Source organism: Mus musculus, chromosome 10 (genome assembly GCF_000001635.26).
Source record: "Mus musculus strain C57BL/6J chromosome 10, GRCm38.p6 C57BL/6J".
Lineage (NCBI taxonomy): Eukaryota > Metazoa > Chordata > Mammalia > Rodentia > Muridae > Mus > Mus musculus.
In genome coordinates, this window is record NC_000076.6 from 41,033,509 (window position 1) to 41,053,504 (window position 19,996).

The 19,996-nt window shown below is 43.5% G+C and overlaps 1 long non-coding RNA gene and 1 pseudogene across 1 annotated transcript; one reads left to right on the forward strand and one right to left on the reverse strand.

Annotated features, from left to right (window-relative positions):
• Window positions 1–1,546: 1,546 nt before the first annotated feature.
• On the forward strand, window positions 1,547–3,706 carry Gm48057. The gene is made up of 2 exons (XR_003949056.1): window positions 1,547–1,784; window positions 2,786–3,706. It is a non-coding gene; the product is annotated as a predicted gene, 48057 (long non-coding RNA).
• Window positions 3,707–14,217: 10,511 nt separating this feature from the next.
• Gm19611 lies at window positions 14,218–15,617 on the reverse strand (annotated as a pseudogene).
• Window positions 15,618–19,996: the final 4,379 nt, after the last annotated feature.

Here is a 19,996-nt window from a genome sequence, read left to right on the forward strand (position 1 = left end):
TTCCTTCCTTCCTTCCTTCCTTCCTTCCTTCCTTCCTTCCTTCTTTTCTCCCTTCCTTCTTTCCTTCCTTTCTTCTTCTCCCCTCCCCTTCCTCTCTCTCTCTTTCTCTCTGTCTTTCTTCCTTCCTTCCTTCCTTCCTTCCTTCCTTCCTTCCTTCCTTCCCTCCTTTCTTTCTCTCTTTCTCTTTCTTTCTTTCTCTCTTACTTTCTTCATGTATGTATGTATGTATGTATGTATGTATGTATGTATGTGTTTGCATGTGCTTACTGTTCATGTAGAAGTCACAGGATAATTTGCAGAAATATATGTTCTTTTCTTCTACCACATGGGTCCTGGGAATCAAACTCAGGTCAACATGTGTCTTTACCTACTGAACTATCTTGCTATCCCAACTCTCTCTCTCTCTCTTTTTTTCTCTCTCTCTCCCTCCCTCCCTCCCTCCCTCCCTCCTTTCCTTCCTCCCTCCCTCCCTCCCGCCTAGGATCCTGTCTGGGGAATAATACTGCCCATTTTTTAGGAAGGGCCTTCCTTTCTCAGTTAGCATAATTCCTCACAAGTGTGTTCCTCAGCTTGCCTGACACATGGTTACAGAGCCCATCAAGTGAACATGGAACTAACAGCGCTTTTATTGCACACACAAAGCCTTTGTTCTCACAGAAACCTAATTACAGGAAGTGAGTGCTATAATACTTTTTCTACTGCCATTTCTTGGTATGTAAGTATCAAATTAGTGTGTCTTTGGAGTAGGCTGTGTTAGGATGTTTGATTTAAAAATCTAGCTTTGAGTTGCTGACTTGAATTTCATAAAAACCCATTAAATTTATTTTAGCTTGAGATTAAGACAGAATTCCAATAATTTCTGGAATGGCTCTAAATGAACTTCTGTCAATTTATATTATGTGTTTATAAGAAGTGGAGTTCTCAACATTGATGATTATAAAAATCAAAATATGTTAGCTATGAAAGACATTTAAGGAGTAGGGCAGTGGTGGCACATGCCTTTAATCCCAGCACTTGGGAGGCAGAGGCAGACGTATTACTGAGTTCGAGGCCAGCCTGGTCTACAAAGTGAGTTCCAGGACAGCCAGGGCTATACAGAGAAACCCTGTCTCTAAAACAAAAACAAATAACAAGCAAACAAACAACAAAAAGAAAAGCATTTAAGATGTTTCATGTTCTGCAGAAGCAAACATTCAACTGAGATTTAAGTCTTATGTAAAGCTCCACAAAGCCCTCCCCAGCTCATTCATTTATGGCTTTCCTTTTCTCTTTCCTAGGCCCCAAAGTTACATGCATCTCAAATAATTACTTTAAAGACATTTTTAAAGGATGTCCTCTAAGCAGATGTTTGATGTATTCCTGGGGTCATGTAGAGGCTTCTCAGTAAAACAAAGTACAGGTAGAAAAGTTTTAACTTCTCCTGGTACAGAAAATTTCAGACTTTTTTTTTTTTGTAATTTTAAAATTATTTTTGACTCCACTCCACCTTTTTTTCTAAGACAAAAAAATATATCCAGGGGAAATTTTGCATCTGTTTGAACCAGCTCTGTAAATTCACGCCCGTTTCCTCAGTGCAATGTTCGGAATGGCCGCGTTGCTCACGTGAACACTTCCAAAGGAACTGTTTGCAGACGGCTTGAACGAAATCAGCTCCAGTGGAATAATGTTGCAGCCTTGCCAGCAGATTTTACCTCTGCACTTAAGGAGAGTTCTTTAGATAACATTAGTGAAGAGAAATGAGCAATCACCCCAGCTCCATCTCCCAGCTCAACCCGCAAATCCTGGTGAGTCTCTTCACCCCAGAACCGTACCCCCTCCCGCCTGCATATCCTGGCGAGTCTCATCTCTTCTGCCATATTCAAAGCCAGTGGGAAATGAGCAAGGGGATTTGGAGAGAGTTTATTGCTTTTTAAGATTTCCGATGTACTTGTTAAATCTTTTCTTCCAGCTCAGATATACTGGAAAAGAATGAGAAAAAAGATGGTTTCCATGAAAACTCATACACTGTTGTTGTCTGTCCTTCTTGGTTGTTTGTCTGTCATCCACAACGGGTAAAGAGACAAGGAGACACAAGAGGACAGATCTTTCCCCCTTTGTCTCAGAGGGAATCATAATTTGAGGTCTTCCATGTCCAGAGTCCCCCACATGCATAGCTGAGAGGGGAGCCCGGGTTCCTGGCCGACTGAGAGAAATATACTGTGCTTAACCTTAGCAATGGAAAAGCCTCATGCTGTGGTTAGACACAGTTTCATAGGAAGAGGGCAGGTCATAGCCTTCAGCAAGAGTGGATTTCTGTTCAAAAGGGGAAAATGTTGTGGGGTCCACTGACCTCTGCACTCCCTCGCACTTCTGCTTGACCACCCGCCTGTACAGAGCCATACTTTGGCAAACCTGGGTTCTCACACCATCCTTAATTCCCTTCCCCCATGGGGTGACAGTGCCTCCCCAGCAGCAGGTACTCACCTTTGGGAACTGAGGCGGAGGAGGCTTTGTTAGTGATGTGGCTGTCACATCCTATTAGTGCATGGGTGGGTTTCACTGGGTACAGGAGGTATGTCATTTATAGACAGAAATTGCATAATTAATCTTGATAGAATTTTGACGCTTCCTTGGCATGCAATTTTTTTGTCAAGTGAAAAGCCTTAGGAAGCAGGTCACATGGAATTCGAGACTCAAAAGTTCAAGCCCAGGTAGCCCAGGTACTTCTCATAACTTAAAGCAGCCCTATGGGATCGTGGAAAGACATACTCACCTTTGGCTTCTGACCTTTCCCCCCCCCCCCCAGGTCTGAAGGGAAGACAGGATGGTGGTGAGGACAGGAAGTTCCCCAGAACTGCTTGAGAAGATTCAATGACTCTAGTCTCCACTGTTCATTTTCTATTTATTGTAGGAATTCTGTAACTCAGATAATACGGGCCAAGTGTATCTACATTGATCAAGACTTTTTGACCTGGTTACAGTGGATGGATTCAAATTGTGTGTCTGGCTTCCATCACTATGAGTGGAAGACTCATCTGTATTGTTCTTCTGTAACAACAATTTCTCATTTCCATTGCGTGTGGAATTCTACTGTGTGATGGCTCTCGATTCACCTATTTCCCTATTGATGGGCAGGCTGACTGCTTCTAGTTCTCACAATTCTGAGTGTTACTGCTAGGAGCATCTCTGTGCACCTGCCTATCTGAGACACTCTATTGATTAACAATGCTCCACCTGGAAATTCTTTGGCCCTGCTGAAATGAACATGGCAGAGGCATAGAATAGCCATAGTCTCAACTTTAGTAGACTGTACAAAGCCAAAGAAACAGTGGCAGCCATCTGGTGATGTTGTCACTAATAGTTCTTATTGATGTAAGATGTCCACCTCCAGGAGGCCCCCGATGGCGTGTCTCAAGGTATATGTGAAAGTTCTTGTCAGTAGGATGACTTGACTCTGCCTGTTTGTGATCAAATCCTTCAGGAAGATGGTTTATAGTTTGGATTAAAACCACCTTTCATTTGTTTTCTACAACTTGACCAGTAACGTTTATGTCTTGCATAGACTAGTGAGAAAATAAAATCCATTTGACTTGCGGCAGACACAGGCGTGAAAAGCACAGGCGTTTGACAACGTGGACTTCTGTAACAATTTGAGAACCTCTAGGGCCCTCCTCTCTCTATATATATATATATACACCCTTTGTCAGAATAAAGGATTTGGAAATAAGAAGCTGCTGTCTGTCATGTGACCCCTCCCACAACTCTTTCCTAGCAGATCCAGGTGATGATCCTGGTACATTCCAAAGAGGAAGACAAAAAGGTCATCGACTTGTCTGAATGGGGCACACACACACCACAAACACAGAGATACACACATCTCATATACACACACACCATACACACACATATATACATACCACATGCACACACAGACACACCACACCTCACAGACACACAGACACACACATCTCACACATACACACACACCACACATACAGCACACATACATACACACTACATACATACACACCATACCACACAGACACAGACACACACATACTCACACTGCCACACAAACATACACACCACACATACACACACATATACAGACACTCATACCACAAATACACATATACACACCAGACACACACTACACACACACACACACACACACACACACACACACACACGCACACACACGCACACACACTCGCACGACACAGACAGTTTTAACTGCTTGCTAACTGATAAGAAGAGCCAGCACCCCCTTTTGGTTTCCCATGGAGGTTGTACATTTCTTGTGACTAGCATTTTGGATGAGTTTATGCCAGGCTTGGCACCAGTGACTGCTCGGCAATAGCGGCAGCGCTTGCTGGGTCCACGTGAGCCTTTTGGCACGTGACTGCATGTGCCAGCCTTGTAGCTGGCATTTCAACTCGAAATTGTACACTGGCCAAAGTGGATAGAAAACACAAAGGCAGCATACCAAGAGAGATGGAGTGGGAGGGAGAGAAGGAGGAGGCCTCATCGGGTGGTAAGAGGACCCAGCCAATGATTTTCACCAGTCAGCACTTTAACCATGTGTCCACCCCCAAGCCCCAGGCTGGTAACGCCTTGAAAGGATCTGGTTTTGGCCTGGGGAAAGTGCTGAAACCAGGTTGTTAAAACATTCTGGCGTCTGTGTGTGTGAAGATCATGCTACCATCGTAGGTAAATTAATTATGCTCCCACATTCTCAAAAGAGTTCGCTGAGTTTCCCAAAAGAAGTTGTCAAACTAAATAATTGCTTTAAATATTTAGCGAGCTTCATGTAGGCTGGAGTAGCTGACAGGTAAAGCAGCTGCCAGTGCATGGGAACAGCTTCGGAAGGCAGCTCAATTCTGGGGTCAGAGGACAAGCTCTTGGAGCAGACCTCTGCCTCCAGCCCTAGCTGAGGTGATCTGTGCGAAGCCACTGAGCTACTTCTAACAAGTTTCCAGAGTAATATCGTGGCTGCAGGCATTAAATGGCAGTGCTTGGGTCTAGCATAGACATATATGAGCTAATCAAGCTGCTTGTTGGGAGAGCAAGGATGCTGTAGGCATGAACGATGCGTTATCACGGCTCTTCATCCTATTAGTAAAGTAAGGCCCAGGGGCATTGAATTATTTATGGCATCCTGTGGATGTGTCTAGAATATCTAGTGGCTTCTTGAATGGTTATCTTGGTGGCTTTCTGGCAACGGGCCACTAGGCATCGGCCAACACTGTTCGTAAGTCTGGAGAAACTGGTGTTGTTTTACCACTCTGAAAAGAGACCCCAAATGGCTTCCTCCTGCATCAGGGACAACCTTTCCCATCTCAAAATTTTCATATCCTTAATTTTTATAATTATTTCATATTTCCTCTTTCTGTGCTATATGCTGCGTTGTTCATTCACTTTTGAAAAATATTTATTAAACTCCAACAATGCTGTCCAAGCGCTGAGTCATTGCAGTTTTTGATTCTTGAGAAGGATATGAATAAAGCTTTAGGAAAAAGTCTTTCCAAAGAGGTGACATTAGTGCTTGGACTGTGCCATCAAGAGAAGTGGTATTCACATATGTGGAATCCTGCTGTGGGAGCAAGCTGTATTCCAGAAAGAGCCAAGCAGCTACACTGGGCAGGAACAGAGTGAGGAGAGAGTGATGGGAGGTAAGGTCAGAGCAAGAGCAGAGCCAGTGTGCAGGTCTCATCTCCATAGAGGGAGGCAGACGTCCTGAAATCAGGCTGCACAGCTCTTCCGGTACAAAGAAGGTTTGTTATGTCTATGTCTTCCATCAGCTATAGTACGGGGATACAGCTTATACCAAAAAGGATTGTTGAATATGATGGTACCATGTAGAGGAAGTCTACATGGAGTCTGCAGTGAAAGGTGAACTGGTGAGAAGATTTGGAAATGAAAGTTGGTAGAGGCCCAGCTCACACTTGCACCTGATCTTATATCTGGAAGCAGCTCTTCTATACAGATAAGAATCTTGTCCAATGCTGGACACGGCTTCCTTAGGTGACTGTGAATCGTTTTCCATACTGTGGACTGACTAGTAAATGTAAACAATGACTCTCACTCAAATACAAGTTACATTTGTAAGGGTTCATTGCCTAACTTGAGTTCAGGCTACTTTAGCAACCACTACCCCTGCCTATTAACTATTAGCATCCGTCTTAGGATTTTATTGCTATGAACAGACACCATGACCAAGGCAACTCTTATAAAGGGCAACATTTAATTGGGTCTGCCTTATAGTTCAGAGAATTAGTCTATTATCAACATGGTGGGAGGCATGGCAGCGTGCAGGCAGACATGGTGCTGGAGGAGTCTAGAGTTCTACATCTTGATCTGAAGGCATTCAGGAGGAGACTGGATTCCATACTGGGTGGAGCTTGAGCAGAGGAGACCTCAAAGACTGTCCCCCAGAGTGACATACTTCCTCCAACAAGGCCACACCTACTAACAGTGCTACTCCCTAAGGGCCAAGCATTCAAACACACGAATCTATGGAAGCCATATCTGTTCAAACAACCACAGCATCCTTCACTTGGGTTAAACATGGTGACATGTACTGCTGGTCCCAGCTATTTGGGATGCTGAGACAGAAGGATCAGTTGAGCTCATAAGTTCCATGTTAGCCTGATCAGCACAGTGAGTTTGTCTCAAAATGAACCAAGAATTCTTCACTAAGGCACAGTTCTTCTTGACTGGGAATGGAAAGAAAACACTACATTTCATAGCAAAATAAATACATTTAAAAATCTGACCATAGCCGGGTGTGGTGACGCACGCCTTTAATCCCAGTACTCGGGAGGCAGAGGCGGCGGATTTCTGAGTTCGAGGCCAGCCTGGTCTACAGAGTGAGTTCCAGGACAGCCAGGGCTACACAGAGAAACCCTGTCAAGAAAAAAAAAAATTTTTTTTTTTACCACAGAGAGGGAAGTTTATCACCACAGACGGAAGGCACTGTATCGAGTACATTATAGACACCATGCTTTACTTGTTTCGCATCCGAGAGACTGGAATGGCTCTGCTTAGAGAGCAGGCTTTTCTTAGACCTCACTCCTGTGGAAGCACTCACAGCTACCCTCCATTGCCACACTGGCCTGAGGGTAGTGTGTGTCTGAGGATACACTCCACTGTGCAGTAGATTAGGCTGAAGTGTCTGCTGTCCTGTGCTGTGCTGTGCTGTCCTGTGCTGGGCTGGGCTGGGCTGGGCTGGGCTGGTCTGGTCTGGGCTGTCCTGTGCTGGGCTGGGCTGTTCTGTGCTGTGCTGTCCTGTGCTGGGCTGGGCTGGGCTGGGCTGGGCTGGGCTGGGCTGGGCTGTCCTGGGCTGGGCTGGGCTGAGCTGGTCTGGGCTGGTCTGGGCTGGGCTGGGCTGAGCTGGTCTGGGCTGGTCTGGGCTGTCCTGGGCTGGTCTGGTCTGGGCTGGTCTGGGCTGTCCTGGGCTGGGCTTTCCTGGGTTGTGCTGTGCTGGGCTGGGCTGGGCTTTCCTGGGCTGGGCTGGGCAGGGCTTTCCTGGGCTGGGCTGGGCTGGGCTGGGGGTCAGGGAATGGTAAAGCCAATTCAGTTTGTCACTACCTAGCCTTATAACATAGGTCAAGTGTTCTCAGTCAGTGCCCTCCCTGGCATCTAAGCAGAGCTTTATCTAGAGACATATACCTATTCCATCCTATGTGATTGTCTGTAAAAATGTGTCCAAGATGAGGATCCACAATTGGGTTTTTCAACACTGTGTGTCAGGGCTAATCACTTAGTTACCTAGTATGGGTGATGACCTGCCTTCCACCCACAGCACCACTAACCCAGCAAACACAAAGGCCCCCGTATGCATAGTACAAACTGTCTTTCTTTTTGACCCCTAGCTTGCTTTGTTAAGGGAAACATCGTTTTTATTCCCTTATCCAAACTTTATTAAATTTCTTTTTTATTCACAAAGACTCCAGATGCAAGAGGAAAAAAAAAGTTCCCCTCTCAAATAAGACGTCTTGTTGTTGGGAGCGGGGTGAGGAGGGGGGGGCAATATCTTCTCTTTCACCTTCAAGGGAAGTTGCACCCATCCTCTGGCTTTAGTAAAAAAATAAAATAAAATAAATTGCTTCAGTACAACACAATCTGGCATTCAGATCAGACTGCAAGCGTGAGCCTAAGCCCTCACAGTGTCATGGTAACCGGAAGTTCAGAACACCCCAACCTCCTCTAGGGGCTTCATTCTCCGGAGTCCGTGGCATTTGCTTGTGAGGCGGGTAAAGCAGTTTCTTACTGAGTGCTACGACGTCAGGATCAGCATCTTAATAGCTAATTTCCTTAGGTAATGTAGTGAAATCCCTTGTTCAAGCCTTTATTTGTGAATTAGACAGATCTAGGTCAGAAACCACTTATAAATTTCAAACTCTACAGAACAACATAGCTGTGCCCATTTCTCCCTGCATGGAACAGAAATGGGCCATACCCGCCACCTGGGATTCTTTTGAAAATGAAATGAGATGAGGTGTCTAGAACGCCAGCTTTTAAGCTTGGCTTGTTCTAGAACGCTCCAGAGTTGTTTGTGACATCAGTGTCTGCATGCGATTGAGTTGGTCTGAGTTTTGAGCTGAGTATCAAGAAGCTTGAGAGACCCACGTGCCTGGACGGTGCAGCCCCAGTGAAAGCCTATGGTCTATACCATGTGTAGACACTCGAAGGGCTTTCCAGAGAGGCCGACAGTTAATGTCGCAAATGATTTGGAGAATTACCTTTGCTCTGTATTTTTCAAAAGGAATTCTCTCTGGTGTCCCAGATGGCTCTCGGGGGACTCTTTGTTCATCATTGATTACAGTCGCAGCTTTCCAATGGCCCTGCTGCCCGAACTATGAGACGTTCCCTAGCTCGGTAATGAGAACTGACCTCCACGGTGGGGCAAATTACAGGTCTCAGAGGCACAGCGTGGGTGACCAGGATTTAGACATCTTTGAATTCTGAACCTATTGTTAGTGCCTGGCACCGGTCCTCAGATTGGAGCAATTGTGCCAGAGGGGTGCCTGTCCCTCTGGGTTACTCAAGCAATCACACTCCGGTTGCTAAAAGACTGACTGGAGCCACGTGGAACTCATTCTGCAGACTGATTTTAAGTGGGCGGAATGCAGTAATTCCCTGCTTCAATTGAACATTTTTTCCCCCTCCTACTTTTAAGCCTTTGAGCAATCAATGCTGTCTTTGGTGACTTGGTTCCCTTCTAGTTTATCAAGGAAGTGGCTACGTTTTTTGGTCTTCAAACTTTTACAAAAGATAGGTGGAAGATGGCAATTAATGCCATTTCAGAATTCACCTTTCTAGCAGCGAGGAGTAGGGGTGCCCTGCGTTCACATGTATGGACACACAAGGCAAAAGCCCCCATATTTTTAACTGCTGCCAGTTTCAATAGATATTACTGGAGGGCAGCAAAATTTGAAACAAGGTAATTTTTCTGATCTTAATCAGAAGCAATGTAACACTCTGTATATAAATAGGAACGTGGTTCATCACAAGCTTGAGTGATGGGAGCCGACTGAACAAAAGGGTCTCATGACAAGGTGTTTGCCTTTTTTATGCAAATGTAAAATAAATATTCATGGGGCTTTATTTTAGGGAGAGAAATTTTAAATGGCAAAACTATTTAAGTTTGATTTCACATGGGCACAAATATCTTAAATCCTCTCGGGAACAAGGAAAGGGTGTAATTATACATTTTTAAAAGTGCAGGTGTGGGTGTGCTCATGCCTACACACCTATTTTCACAGGGAACCAGAGTCAGAATCAAGATCAATTCTCACCAAGTGAGGGGCCTGATTATTGGAAAAAAATAAAATAAAATCACAGGACACTCACACAGAAATCCCTTCACTGTTTACCTAAGGGCCAATCGTGTCTGAGGCAGTTGGGCTGAGGTGACCCAGCAAAGCTAGTAATCAGCCTTGTTTTCTTCTAGCTATCATCAGCATGCATTGATTTCTCCCTTTCCCTTTTTATTATGAAAAATATCAAATACCGGAAGTAGAGATAAGACTGGAAAGGGACCACTGTGTGCTGTCACTCGGCTGCAGCACCTACCACCTTGTGGTCCACCTGTTCACCCATATTAAGCCATTTCCAATCCGAGATTAGTCAGCTATAATATTATAATATAACAGCATTCCATCAATGGTTCCTTTTGGGGGATGGACAAGGGTCTCCAGTATCTCAGACTGGTCTCAAACTCACTATGTAGCTCAGGATAACCTGTCTGTCCTCCTACCACCTTCTAAATGTTAGAATAACAAGCATGAGCCACCATTTTTTAATGATGGGGATTAAACCCAGAGCTTTGTATATGCTAGCAACAACAACACCAATTGACACAGAACCTCATCACCAAGCTTTTGGTTTTCAAACCAGAACCGAAAGAACCAATCCTGAGCAAATAAAAGTTATCAATCAATTCCTATGTAGTCATAAACTGTTGGACCCATCCAATACTGTAACTAGAAAAATTCAAATAAATTGTTTGGGAGAACTGAATATTGTTCCTTTAATAGAGTGTGAACTACACACAGCTGCCATTTATAAATTCTTCTCAACATGAAGTAGCAAAACTTGGAACAAGCTTCACAGAAAATGCTAGATGCTGACCCTAACCTGGGTGCCCCTCCCAAGAGCGTTGTCTCTGCAGCTTTGCCGAATGTTCCAATGTCTCTCTTTTCTCACAAGACATATGCAGACTACAGTGTTGGTGTCTGCACAACTGTTGGCTATGATGGCTGTGGTTTATAGACTATGAAAATTGTCATCTCAGTGTTTTGAGTTAAGATCGTGGGAGGACCATGAGGATAATTGGAATGTATCAATGAAGGCTTTATACTTTGGGCTGGGTATTTAATATCTCAGGTAACATTTCTCCATGGAAATCGCTGTTTGATCTCTGCATCACACAAAGGAAGGCTTTTAAATATAGCTCACGTTTTGAATTGCACTTCTAAGAGGTAATTGTGCCTTTAAAAATATTTTCATGTAGCTTGAATCATTTTAGAACAATTCAGTCACTGCTGGTGATTTAATTAAAATATAATTAATGTGGGAAAAAGAATTAATTCTCATTAACTTGAGCAACCTAAGGTAGCAGTCTGAATTTTAAATATGTTTGAAGAAATACTTTACTTTTTTTTTTTAATTTTTCAGCTACATGCACTGAAACTGATGTTGAGGTAGTCATACCTAAAGAACAATTAACACACACACACACACACACACACACACACACACACACACACACACACATACACACACACACACACACACACACACACACACACACACACACATCCTGGGTAGCTCCTGCCTGCAGTGAAGCTGTTGAGAGTGTGCTATCTACATGTTTGATAACCAGATAACATGCATGTCTGATTTATCCTAGGACTTTACTTGTCAGAGAATTTCATGCTATGTCATGCAAAAGATGAGAATTATAGACATTCCAGGAATTAAAATCCTGGATGGATGGAATGCACACTAATGAAACTTAACTTATTAAAGACAATGCACACCGATTTCCAAAATAGAGTAGTCGGTATAGGAAGCCACACTGTCTAGATGCTTCAGGGTTTTGTCCTTTCAAGTAGAGAAGGAATATTTTTCTTTACTACAAAATCCTTTCTAAAATAGTTCAATACTTTGCTCTTTGTGTTCTAAGTCAGAGGTTTAAAACGAGCTCTGAGCAACAATTATCAGTCATTTTGCTTGTTCAGAGGACTTCCAAGGACTTTAGAGTATTTATTATCAACTCAAATTCAAGTCCCCAAGGAGAGAGGGAGAATGGAGGGGAAGGAGGGTGGGAGAGAGACAGACAGACAGAAAGATAGAGACAGAGAGACAGGGAGAGACAGAAAGGAAGAGAGAGAGAGAGAGAGAGAGAGAGAGAGAGAGAGAGAGAGAGAGAGAGAGAGAGAGAGAGAGAATGTGTGAAAGTGTGCATGTATGTGTGTATGTATATAAGGGACTGTATGGGAGTGAGTGTGAGTGTGTCTAAGTGAGTGTGTATGTGGGAGTGAGTATATATATAAGTGAGTGTGTGAGTATGTGTTTAAGGCAGTGCGTGTGTGAGTGTGAGTGTGTATAACTGAGTGTATGAGAATGTGTAAAAGTGAGTGTGTGAGAATGTGTAAAAGTGAGTGTGTGAGAGAGTGTGTTGAGTGTGCATGTATGAGTGCATGTGGTATGTGTATAAGTGAGTGTGCATGGGAGATTGTGTGAGTCAGTATGTGAGTGTGTGCTCCAATCTCTCAGCAATAGTCATCGTGGACACAAACACAAGGAGGTCAGGCCCTCTGGGGTCCTCCTCAGCTTCCATGCCCACTGTCTCTTCTAATGGCTCACAGGTACATCTGGAGACAGGCCACTGATAATCTCACCATGCATGGAAGGTCCTCTGAGACCAGTTTTCCTGATGATGGCCCTCACGCGGTGGTACCTTGTTTACAGAGTTTCTGAGTTCCATGACACCTCACTTGCCTGGTGCAACTGTGGCACCACTAGCCATCATGAACTTACCTAGAGGGCAGAGTCAGGACAATCATGAGCTCAGCCCTGCCTCCCAGATCCCTTGCTCAGTTCTCGGGCCCCAGGGGATCTGTGACACTCTCCCTCCCCCACACCCACAGACACACACTGTTCATCTGTAGACACGGGAACAGTTTGCTCTGAGTTTCAGCTTGTGCTATAGACATGGCTTCCCACAGCCATGGGAGATTCCTCCCTGCCTCACTCCGGCACCTCTCTGCATCCTCAGCAGGCTGCTCTGCATGCTCTGGTATCATATGCCAGAGAGCCCCGAGCCTCCAAGTGCACTTAAAACAGACACAAGAAAGGGGAGTCTTAGAAATCTTCAGGACTTGTGCTTGGCTACGCTGGCCTGTGCTGGCATGGCCTCAGGCTGATTCCTCCTGAGTGCTCCATTGATCCCTTCACCCCCATTCTCCAGCATCCTTGCCCAGTCTCGGTACACTGTCCTCTGCTGTCTATGTATAGTCAAGTTACTCAGGAAGGATACCGTGGGATTGGATTTCAGGTGTGATCATATATTATCACCAACCATATCATACCATATCAAAGCATATCATTTAGTCCAGAAGACAGTTCAGTGAGTAAAGGCATTTGCTGCCTAGCCTGGGGTCCTTGATCCATTCCTCAGAACGGACACGGTGTAAAGGCAGAACTGACTCCTCCAAGTTAACCTCCTTGCACATACAGTAAATATTTTTTCTTTAACGAAAAGGACATTCTGTAGAAGTTCATCGTAGCTTCTCTGCCTATCTGTTACCACGGCTGCTTCCAGGGCCCTTGTAACTCACAGCAAGGACTTTGTGGTTGGCTAGGTGCACTCTCTCTTGGAATGGCAGGTGGCAGCATGAGGTGGTTCCCAGTCCTTTTATAAGCCCATCCTTCAGCATCTTCCAGACCCGCCTTTGAAAGGGGGCCCTGGGTACAGTTTAACACCTGCCACAGAGGTGTCCCTAGGGCTTACCTGGGGAGGACAGGCTTGACACTCTTGTATGGTAGGACCCTCACCCTAGGCTTCCTTGCTGGAGAATGGGAGTGATCTATCCTGTGAGGTCATGTTGTGGAGCTGTCCCATGGGGTCCTCTTGAGGTGAGGTTTGTGGAAGAGATAATTTTTATCTTTTCACTGGTTATGTTGGTGCCCTTACACACTGGGCTTCCTCCACAGAGGCATGATGAGATAAAACATCCTGCCAGGACACCTTGCTCTTTGAATTGTTAAAGCCAGCTTTGGACACATCCATGGATAACTGGCAGGAGTAGATTTCCAGTCATGAGTCCTCTGAAGACACTCTGGTACAGCACTTATCAGAGGTGTCACTGCATTCTGCCCGCCCCCCAGGTGCTGTTCATGAAGTGAGCCTTGTGGACAAGCTGGGGGCAGATTCTACGAACGAGAGTTGTCTTCTTATTCAAGCAGTTCTGTGTGGCTGGCAAACTGTATGTCATTGTAGTCTTTTTTTTCCCATCTCAGGACTTTCTGGTTCATTGGCACACTGAAGGTGGGAAGGGTAGACACACTAGATCCCCCTTATAACCATTATATTATATTATATTATATTATATTATATTATATTATATTATATTATATCGTATTATTATAATCATTGGTTGTTTCATGCTTGGCCTTGTGTGTCTCAGATTCGATGCCACTGCCCAGGCTTAGGTTTTATTTATTTGTTTATTTAATTGAGTTGTCTTCCCAGGGTAAATGTTGCTTCAGCATCAAATAAGTAGCCATCACCTGGTCAAACACTTTCCTTTATCTTTCATTGTTTATATCCCATGACACCCATGATGACCATGACAGTGGGGTCTGGGTGGCTAGCTGTGTTCTCTCTAAAGGAACTGGGAGAACCTTCATTGTCAGGCTTCAGCCATTGGAAGCTCACAATATCATGTACTGTTGGCCTTGTCCAGGGATTACAGTTAACAACTTAGCAACCACATCCCAAAGATCTGGTGACAGCTTGAATTTTTCAGAGTACTTTCCTGCCAAGATCTTCTGTTTTATTTCTTCATAGCTGTGTCCCTGGAAAGGGAGGCATCCATTCGACATAAAATGAAGCACAACCCCCAAGCTCCAAATATCAATTGAAGAGCCATCCTTTACCTTTAGAGAGTTCTGGGTCACAGTTAGGGAGAGTCCCACAGAAAGTTGCTCACTTCTGGCCCGTGATTAGCTTGGTGCCCAAGCCCAAATCACTAAGCTTTCTATCTCCTTTGCTGTCTACTAAAATGATTTTGGGCTTTAAATCCCTGTGGGAAATCCTTTTGGGTGACAATACTGGAGGGCACATACCATCTGTTTAAGTAGCTTGTGAGAATTCTCCTCCTACAGGTAGCCAAACTCCACAATTCTGCCCAGCAGCTCTCCTCCCACAGTGTGCTCTAGAATGATGTAAATATTTTTATGTGGTATTGATTATGTGCAAAAGTTTAATAATATAGGGATGATCGAGGGATTTCATTATTTCAACTTTTAATTTGACATGGGGGTTTTTCCTGCTTTGGGGAGAATTTTTACTGCTACCATTGTCTGGGTGAGGAGATGGCCAGCCAGTTTTACTTCCCTGAATGTTCCTTGGTGTCTTAGTCAGGGTTTCTATTCCTGCACAAACATCATGACCAAGAAGCAAGTTGGGGAGGAAAGGGTTTATTCGGCTTATACTTCCATACTGCTGTTCATCACCAGAGGGAGTCAGGACTGGAACTCAAGCAGGTCAGAAAGCAGGAGCTGATGCAGAGGCCATGGAGGGATGCTCTTTACTGGCTTGCCTCACCTGGCTTGCTCAGCCTGCTCTCTTATAGAACCCAAGACTACCAGCCCAGAGATGGTCCCACCCACAAGGGGCCCTTCCCACTTGATCACTAATTGAGAAAATGCCTTACAGTTGGATCTCATGGAGGCATTTCCTCAACTGAAGCTCCTTTCTCTGTGATAACTCCAGCTGTGTCAAGTTGACACAAAACTAGCCAGTACACTTGGCTAAGGGTCATTAGTATTTTACAATGTTCTGTTAAAGCCTCTTCATCAAAGGAGATGGACCTTAGGTCCTGACACACTTGCTTCTAATTCATCTTTGTTGATAGGAATGTTCAGTGTCCACACCAACTAGTGATGCAGATAAAAGTGGGTCTAAGAGAAACAGTCACAGCCTTAAATTCCTGCAGTAAAAAAGAAAGGTGTCGCCGGGCAGTGGTGGCCCATGCCTTTAATCCCAGCACTTGAGAAGCAAAGGCAGGTGGATTTCTGAGTTCGAGGCCAGCCTGGTCTACAGAGTGAGTTCCAGGACAGCCAGGGCTATACAGAGAAACCCTGTCTTGAAAAAATAAAAAATAAAATAAAATAAAAAGAAAGGTGTCCCAAATAACCTAATGATGCAGGTCAAGGCCATAGAAAAATAAGAACAAGCCAAGTCCAAAACAAATAGAATCAAGTTCAGAATGTAAATTGATGAAATGGAAACTAAAATAATACAAAGACCAATGTAACTGTCTTAGTTAGGGTTTTACTGCTGTGAATAGATGCCATGACCAAGGCAAGTCTTATAAGGACAACGTTTAATTGGGGCTGGCTTACAGGTTCAGAGGTTCAGTTCTCATCATCAAGGTGTGAGCATGGCAGCATCCAGGCAGGCATGGTGCAGGAGGAACTGAGAGTTCTACATCTTCATCTGAAGGCTGCTGGGAGAATACTGGCTCTTCTACGAAGCCAGGAGGAGGACCTCAAGGCCCACCCCCACAGTGACACACTTCCTCCAACAAGGTGACACCTCTTAAAATAGTGCCACTCCCTGGGCCAAGCATATTCAAACCACTACAGTAATAAACTTGTTTATTTTAAGGATAAATATAACTTATGCAATCTTAATCAAAATGACTAATAAAAAGAGGAGGATACACAATAATATTAGAGAAAAAAATAAGGCAGTATACCAGAGATATAACGGAAATCCAGACATGAAACAATCACCAGGGATTGCTTTAGAAATGTTCCAGTGATTGGAAACATCTAGAAGAAATTGATAAACCTCAAGACTATCAAAACTGAGCTAAGAAGACAGAAAACATCTAAACTGCAAGACTGTAAGGGCAGAGGCAGTGGGTGGCAAGGAGAAGCAGTGTTTTCTGGGCACAGTAGGGCAAGTCGCACATGTGAGCTCACAGCATTGTGACCTTCAGGCTCAAGCCAGTCAAACTCTCAGCATGAAGAGGGGAGGTGGGCAGGAAGTCACACACCTGGCTGATGAGCCGTTCGTAACTGATAGTTGCCAGGACAGGGAGAACACATTTTCAGGGCATGGACCCTGATCAGGTTGGACAGACCTCTCTTTGTCAGCAGAAGGCCACATGTCCCAGAGTATAAGGACAACAGAAACTGTACTCGATGGCCCAAAACAAAACAAATAAAAGACCCAAACCTGAATGGTGGGAAAAGGGGTGTGGAGGATCTGGGAGGAGTTAGGGGAAGGGATAAATATGGCCGAATATATCTGTAAAATTCTCAAAGAGCTAATTTAAAACAAACAAACAAAACCCAACAAAATTGATGTAGTAATTTAAAGGAATCTCCTAACAGCAATAATAACAAAAAAGGCCAGACTAGGCAAACTCATTGGTGATTTCTATCGAGTCTTTAAGGCAAAGCCCATTACCAATGCTTCTGAAACTATCCCATAAAATAGAGGAGAGAGGCTTCCAGTGCTATCCTTTGAGCCTCTGTTACCAGGTAGGTACAGTGACAAGGGAAAAACATAATCAACACCCAGGGACATGGACACAACATTCCTTGGACAGAGTACATAGTACCTCACACAGAATTCAACAGCACTTAAAAGGACCACACTTCCTGATCAAAATGGGTTCATCCAGTCACACTAGGGCTGCAACACCCACCAACTAACTGACAAACTGCATAGAAACAGAAGGCCAAGAATCACACACCCAGCTGAAGAGTGCAATTGTCATTTAAAACAAAACAAAACAAAAACGTGGACTTGCAAATCATTGTGTTGTTTAATAAGCCAGTCCCCAAAAGATACTCTCAAGTGCTGAAGTGTAGGTATGGGAAGGGACCTGAAGTAAGAGGAATTGATCAGGGATATGAAGGAGAAAGAAGAGGGATGCAGGATCTCAGAGACGGTGAATATCATCAAAGTACATTATCTGCATATACATAATGTCTCAGTGAAATGTCTTACTTTGTATGGTTAATGTTTATTAGCAAAAATTTTAAACGTTAAAAAGGCAAAAAAAAAAGTAGGTAGAAAAAGGCAAATTGAAGATAATGAAGAAAATTTAAAATATGTAAAAATAAAGATCTAAAATCAAAGACAAACTACAAAATGTAAAATGAAGAACTTAAGCCGGCACTTGCAAACTTCAAGCCGTAAAGTGAGAAAAGGGCTCACTGTGTCAAAGTCCAAGCAGCTTCACCCGCCCCTGAGTCCAAAACATCACGGAGAACCACCTTCAGCTCTCCACACTAGGACAATAATCAGCCCTAGGCAGGACATTATATGCACAGGTGTTGGTCATTTATCACACTGGTTCCTTGTGAAGTCAGAGCAAGACATGGATCAATGAGAGATGGGAACACTCCTGCCCCAAAGGACTGTATTAGCTTCTCTGCAGTCACTGCTCTCAAGTGCTCAACAAGAAGTGACATAAAGGTTCATTTTGGCTCACACTCTGAGGGAACAGGGGAAGCGTTGTGGCAGGAGTGATGTGCAGTGTTAGCCTGTGGCTGCTCACACTGCAATGGTGGTCATCACATCCCCAATGCCAAGCCAGAAAACTGCTTCCTAGAGCTAGAACACACCTCCTAAAGCTAGATTCCAACTTCCCAAGACAGTATCACCTGCTAGAGACTACATGTTCAAACACTAGGATCTATAAGGAATATTTTAAATGCAAACAAAACTCCATTACCTGCTGGTAGTAACCCTAGGGGGACCAAAAGAAATGACATATGGCAAATGGATGTTTTCCATTTTACAGAATTTGGAAAACAAAGGTCTACACACCATACCATTGACACAATCTCACAATTTCAATTGACAACTGCTTTAAGTTCTTAAAAGACTGACTGTCATTACACAAGTTACTGGAAATGATGGCAATTATGGGGATGCCTACACAAATTAAAACAGACAATGCTCTCACATATGTATCCAATATGATGAAGCAATTCCTTGCATATTATAATATAAAGCATGTTACTGGGATACCATACAAAATCCCACTGGTCAAGCACTTACAGAAAGAGCCAATCGCACCTTAAAAGAGATGCCTATTAAACAAAAAGGGAGGGTAAAACCCTTCAGAGACAGACTAAATAATGTGCTGCTAACTCTCAATTTTCTTAATGTTGGTGAAAAGGGAAAACAGCAGCTGAGAGACACTGGGTTACAAGGAAGTAGGCCAACCAATAGACTGTAAGGATGTGTTGACATTAGAAGGGAAAGCTGCGATATTTTAAGATGGGGACATGGCTATGTTTATGTATCTACAGGGAATGAAAAAATATGGATGCCAACAAAACTTATAAAGATTAGATCAGACCAAGAAAACTTATAAAAATCAGATCAAACCAAAGAAAACTTATCATTTGAGACATGGGTATCTTCACAAAGCAAATAGCCCAAATAATTCAGAGACTGTCTCAATTATTGATTTCTCAAAAAAAAAAAAATCAACATGCAAATCAACTTCAAAAGGGCTAGCCCAGGTGATCAGTCACAGAGACTGATAGTACGTAGACTGGACAGACAATACAGAGACTGGATAGAAACAGAGACTGTGCAATAAATGCTACAGCTAGCTTTTCTCAGACTAAACATTTTTTTTCCTTTGGGGCCCAAAACAGGAATTCTTCACCCCAATTCATGAAGAAGCAAATGTGTATAAGAAGACCATTGTCCCAACCCCTTAAGTTGGGGGGAGTGGTTTTGGTTACTTGATGTGTTATAGTTGTTATCGTCTAGGGTGGTATGTTGTTTTGTTTAATTATTGTATTCTATATTGATAGAAATATGTTTTGGGGGAGTTAGTTTATATTAATAGATATTTAAGGTTTTTGTGTAATTATGCTATATTAATAGATATTGAAAGAAACAGATTTTGTTTAATTATTTTATATTAATAGAAGTTTAAGATTTTTGTTTAATTACTGTATATTAACAGAAATATAAGGTTTTGGTTTGTGTGTGGTTTGGTTTATTGTGTGATGGTTTGTATATGCTTGGACCAGGGAGTGGCACTATTAGAAGGTGTGGCCTTGTTGGAGTAGGTGTGACCTTGTTGGAGTAGGTGTGTCACCGTGGGTGTGGGCTTTAAGACCCTCATCATAGCTGCCTGGAATCCAGTCTTCCACTAGCAGCCTTCAGATGAAGATGTAAAACTTATGTTTATGTTACTTTATGTTTCTTCTTTAATTATTGTATATTGATAGAAAT